General features: G+C 40.1%; 1 long non-coding RNA gene across 1 annotated transcript; it reads right to left on the reverse strand.

The window, feature by feature from the left end:
* Nucleotides 1-202: 202 nt before the first annotated feature.
* On the reverse strand, nucleotides 203-5,643 carry LOC125943090 (uncharacterized). Its single transcript, XR_007465545.1, has 3 exons — nucleotides 5,461-5,643; nucleotides 3,963-4,063; nucleotides 203-2,105 (listed from the first exon to the last, which is right to left on the reverse strand). It is a non-coding gene; the product is annotated as an uncharacterized LOC125943090 (long non-coding RNA).
* Nucleotides 5,644-6,036: the final 393 nt, after the last annotated feature.

A 6,036-nucleotide genomic window follows, 5' to 3' on the forward strand; every position in this document is an offset into this window, starting at 1 on the left:
CGATAGGCATACACAACACTTATACGTGTGGATGACAATAAATATTAGTAATTCAGGGCAAAACCTGTCTTCACTGCACAAATGCAACATAGCAAACTATAACTTCTGAGCGTGTATATCTACATCAATGGTTATTACGCTTTACATATCCATATAAAATGTAATACGAACCAGCAAGACATACGATACTGCATTTTCAAGGAAAGTAAATATATTTATTCCATGCTTGAATACATAACTACATAATACATACATAACAACCTAAAATGTGCAATCACCAAATACATATGTAAGTACATGAAAATTTACATTTCCTACAAAAATGTTTTTTTTAATATAACTGATCAAATCTGTCCTATATACAGGGTGTTTCAGTTAACTTGGGACGAACTTTAAAAATATGCAAATGCTCCGTAGGTGGACAGAACCAAAGTAATGTTGTTTGCCGTCGCTTGGGGATACTCAGACAATTTTTTTACTCCGCCTAATTAGACTTAATTATTTATTCAACTTCTCAACTATTATAATTAGATGACAAGTGTCAATTAGAAGACTGTATAGAGCAACATGAGAAACTCCCGATACAGCTTTCTGCTGCTCAATACGTGCAACACAAAAGTGTTTTTCCGAGCGTGAAAGATGCCCGCGAATACACATAAAGTGCCTCGAGCGGCCAGTCGGACAAAAATTTTGCGTATATTCACGGGCTTCTTTCACGCTCGGAAAAACCATTTTATGTTGCACGTATTGAGCAACAGAAAGCTGTATTGGGAGTTTCTCATGTTGCTCTACAATTTACTCATTTACACTTTTCATCTAATTATAATAATTGCGAAGTTGAATAAATAAGTAGGTCTAATTATCGAATTAGGCCGAGTACGAAAAATAGTCTGAGTATCTCCAAGCGACGGCGTACAACATTACCTTGGTCCTGTCCAGCTACGTAGCATTTGCATTTATTTAATGTTTAGCTTAAGTTAACTGAAACAACCTGTATATATGGTAACCCAAAAACAGCCTGTTTGGTGCCACTTAAAGGAATAAATTTTCAATATTAAATTTCAGGTACAAAAATTCTAGTTTTGGTGGCCTTGAAAAAAATATATATATTGCAAAGGTCAATTAGGGAAGTACATGAAATGCAGAGCAAGCACACAAGAAACACACCCTGTTATTTTGTACACCAATGTCATGGCAAATCATTGTGAAAAGCTGATTTGGAAAGTCGATATAAAGCTTGACTGGCGCACATTTTTGATATACTGAAACACCGTACGTTTCACACATGAACTTGCTTTAAATAAGGTTTGATCCAGGAGCATCAAGATGAATTTTCGCTCCTCAACAAGATTCCTTGAGCAAGAAAATTTTTTTCCCACCTAAATCATTTTTTTTAAATGTAAATAGAGTTCTCTGAGTTAAAATGCTGTGTAGCAGATTTTCCGATTACAATTCTCGTTTCCTTAAATTTTGTAATGCGAAGGCAAGGCATGGTCTGTTAGAAAATATGTTGCTTGAAAATGTTTTTTTTTCTACTGCAAGACAGCCTAAATATGCCAGATTTATTACTGTTTAGGTGCGAAGTGCCGTATCAATGGCGGCCTTATAAAAACAAACCACTGTTCATTAAGGTACTCTACTGGCCACATGCGGATAATACATTGCCAATTTCTAAATTATTTGTACTTGGTGTGATAATGGAAGATTAGGACTTGTACATAAATGAGCAAATAATGTTTATTAAATCAGCCATACTCTGGTTACTGAATGAAGCTTCAAATGAGTGAGTTCACATTTTTTAAACACAGGCCATCATGCATCAGCCAGTAATGCATAAATAAATGTTAAACATCATGCTTAATATTTTCCAACAAGAAATGATTCTACCAAACAGTATAAAAGTATTAAACAGCATATATTAGTTGATTCAAATTAGAATAAAGTGTATACATTTGAGCTGCAAAATTCTAATTTATGCAGGAAATCACCTTTAGCTTTCATAAAAGCGAGAATACTGTTCACGGTTAACCACAAGGAACAGGGACTCCATTGTCTGAGCATCTTGACCATAAGTGCAGGAGATGGCTGTGCTGGAATCTTGCTTCCTGCATTAGCAAAATAACAGAATCATGAGAGTTGACTCTAGATTTCATTACGATTCTATACACTGCGGGGAATTTGATAAGGCAACAAGCTTCTGAAAACAACACCCCTAATTATTGTGACCGAACACAAGGCACAGCTCAATTGGGCAAAAGTTCCAGTTTTCAAATTTAGAAACCGCGATCACTAAGTCATCGTGAATACAAAATGGCATAGAAGCAAAAATGAATATACAGTAGCCTTTTCACTATGGAAAATAAGAGCATAAAATGTAGACTCTACCAAGGACATCTCTTAGCAATGGGCATTTCTCCAGGAGCATGGATGTGACCGCAATATAAAACTCACAATATAAAATCTGCAATGTAGTTGTGCATTACACTTCAGAAGCACTGCAGCAGGAGACTTCATGGGAGAAGACACAATAAGACTGCTGTGCTCAAGGCATGAGAAAATAATTGTTTTTCACGCAACATTTATACACTCCGAGACGAAGAGCACTATTGTACAGAGAGAGTGCACAACAGACGAAAATGACGAAACCCCCAACTGCATTCTCACCTGCCCTGCATTACAGTAGCAAAGCAGTACTTGCATCTAGCTCAACAATGTCCAACTCTCCACTGCAGTCTATAAGGCCTTTTCTGTATACGTAGTTATTTTTATTTATTGTATATTTCTTTACTGACTGAGTAAGAATCAGTGTTTCAGCACATTTCCCTGGAAAATATAGATATCCTGCCAACTATTTTTTGCCCTTGTTAGCTAGGCAATAGGCTGACAAGTACTATTCCCTTATTTATACTTACAATCCTTCCTGATGCTCCGAATTTCTACTTTGTGCTCTGAACAGTGACGTATGTCCTTCTCAGTTTATGTTGGCTTCCTAGAATTTATGTGGTCCTTCATATTGTAGCTGCTCAACTAGAGCCTAAAATTACCTGCTGTCTCCTAAAAGCACCATCTTTATTGGACAACATATCCTACGTTTCCCCCTCACTGTGGGGGAGTTTATGTAAGTGCTGACCTATTTACTAGACCGCAGTGCCACAACTATTTTTCATCCTGTGTTGTCACTACATGCATGAGTCACAATGGCTGCAAATTGGCTCCCTGCCCCACCCTCTCCGATTCCAGGTCACTCTCTCTCCTAAATGTACACTTTGCCACCTGGAGAATATCCAAAAGCATTGCATCCTCATGAAAAGTGCTCCTGTTAATCTCCTTTTTCTCTTCTCCTGTAACGACTGTGTTAAATCAAACATGCTTGCGAATTTCATGAGCAGCTCAGTAAACGAAATAGGCACATGGTTTGCTGAAAAGAGGTTTTCAACTACCATAAGAAGCCACGGTTTCTTGCAATTTCTTCAATTCCCTTGCAGTCTTGATAGCAATCTAGCACATTTTGATTTTGATACTGTTTTCAAAACAATAACAGCCGAAATTTTGAGGTTGTGATAATTATGTGATAATTAAAGTTAGAGGAGTTTGACGCAATGAGCAAATAAGAATCGCATTGCAGAGGGTAAACAAATACTCTTTTCCCACAAATAAATTGGTAGGAGGAGGGTAACTTGAAATGAGCACTGAATGCACAATACAGAATATGATGCTGAAATGCCCCAATCTCTGAATATCCTTGCACAAAAGAAAAACTTCATTATGAAAGGCAATGATGAAATTGCAAGTATATACTTCATAGTCGTCATATCTGCAATGTGCACTGTGCCATCGGCAATATCTAAAAACTGCATACACACAACTGCACAAAATATGAACCTAAGGCTATCAAGGGAGCCTCACAGTATTAAATGGAAACTTGTTTCAGAATATTCGACTACACGCCTATATCTACTTACAATGTTGTCTTGTCTGAAGGCAAACATAAGTGGCTTGCCCCTGATGGGTTTCTGATGGAGAGCACAAAGGCTGCGAATTGTGAGGCTGTCATCTGGATGACCTGCAAGAAATGACATTTTTAGTTCCACATAAACAAATGCTACCAGAACGAGAGACAAGATCACTGGCAATAAAGGTGATTTTGGTTGGCAAGAGAAAAATCAAAGTATGGACTCGGTACAGCTTACTTAGAAAAAAAAAGCCTCATACCACAGATGTTGCAGTGAAAGTTCATTGCATTGAAATTTCCACACACATATACGTTTGCCTGCTCATACACTGTTGCCAGTGCTGTGCCAGCGGTATTTCTATTGTTTAATATTTCTTTTAGTGCTCACTAAGTTTATTACCAGCTATGAAAGCGGCTAAGTTGAATGTAATGAGTAATCTTAGGGCCACATTGCAAATATATACTCGATCACACTAGTGACTTGGGCTACTATGTTGGCTATAAATAGGGTGAATGAAGCAAATTTGATTAATTATTGTTTCCTTGCCTTTTCTGGCCAAACAGCACCAGAGAGTTGTACAATTCAGTGGCAAATCCGTGATAAATGCAAGAGGAATGCGTTAGAATGTCGCAACTCCTTGCAGGTCTCAAATCCATTATTTAAACCATGTTCACCACATTTGCAAAGTGTTGTTCAACAAGTCACTTTACACAAGTCCTGCCCTTTCGAGGAGCGAAGTCTTACACACACACATGCACACCTGCACCACATGACTCGCTTTCAACAATTTACACACAAACATATGCTTTTTTTTTACACTTTGACACTTCTACTCAGAAAGCATTAAAAAATTTATTGGACTCACTGCAACCTTCTCAATTAAACCTACAGCTCAATCAAACACATTCTCGAGTCCGAGGGCATGCCTTATAAATTCCATTTTTACGAATTATAATTGGGCTATAGAGGACAATATTCGAAGGGCATGAGAACCACCCCAGAGAGACCTAAATCTGAGCACTTCATATCATCAGTAAAAGCTGCTTAAACCAATTGCTATATGCGGAATATCGCAAATAACCATCTATTCACAATTTAAGCAGTTGTCTCCTTGAATTCGGGAGTGTTACGTGTCAAAACGACAATTTGATTAAGGGGCACGGGATAGCGGGTGACTCTGGATTGATCCTGACCCCTAGGGGTTTCTCAACGTGCCCCCAATGCACGAGACACGGGCGTTTTTGCATTTGTAGGCAAAAGATTTTTTGTGCGGGCGAAAAGGGCGGCAGCATTTCGCCCGCCGCCGCCTCATAAGCAGTTGCCTACTTCAAGGAAATGTGGGCTAACCCAAGGTAGACGTTTCACGATCGAAATTAGTGTAATCGTGAAACACACTTTCCGGATTTCTGATTCATGTATTTATGCTGTTGATGAACTGTTTATTTCACAATAACAATCAAGGAAGTGGATTCATCCGGGTAGAGGAGGGGAAAAGGAGGAAACTTACACCTTCCACTGGTCCTCCGGCGCCTCCATATATTCCAGAGTGGCTCTACACCAAACTCGGTTTTCAGGGCGGGGACAGCCGCTGCACCAATTTTGAAGAGGTTTATTGCGTGTAAAACTACCGACTTTATTCAATACACACACACACACAAGCACGCGCGCCCCCGCAAAAAATTCACAAAACACGTACGCGCGCGCGCGCGCACACATACATAGCACTCACAAAACACGCACGCACGAACGCACGCGCAAGAACATAGAGACCCGCATACAAGCACGCGCACTCGCAAAGCGCTCACAAAACACGTGCGCGCGCGCGCGCACGCACACACGCAAAGTACTCACAAAACACGCACGAACGCACGCACGCGCAAGCACATAGAGACCCACATACAAGCACGCGCGCACAAGCAAAACGCCCGCAAAGCAGCAACGCGCGCGCGCGCGCTCTCCAACATGCAAAGCAATCACACAACAGGCACGCGCGCACATACAAAGCGCTCACAAAACACGCACGAACGCACGCACGCGCAAGCACATAGAGACCCGCATACAAGCACGCGCGCGCGCGCACGCA

The sequence above is a fragment of the Dermacentor silvarum genome, chromosome 2 (assembly GCF_013339745.2).
Source record: "Dermacentor silvarum isolate Dsil-2018 chromosome 2, BIME_Dsil_1.4, whole genome shotgun sequence".
In the NCBI taxonomy this organism is placed as follows: Eukaryota; Metazoa; Arthropoda; class Arachnida; order Ixodida; family Ixodidae; genus Dermacentor; species Dermacentor silvarum.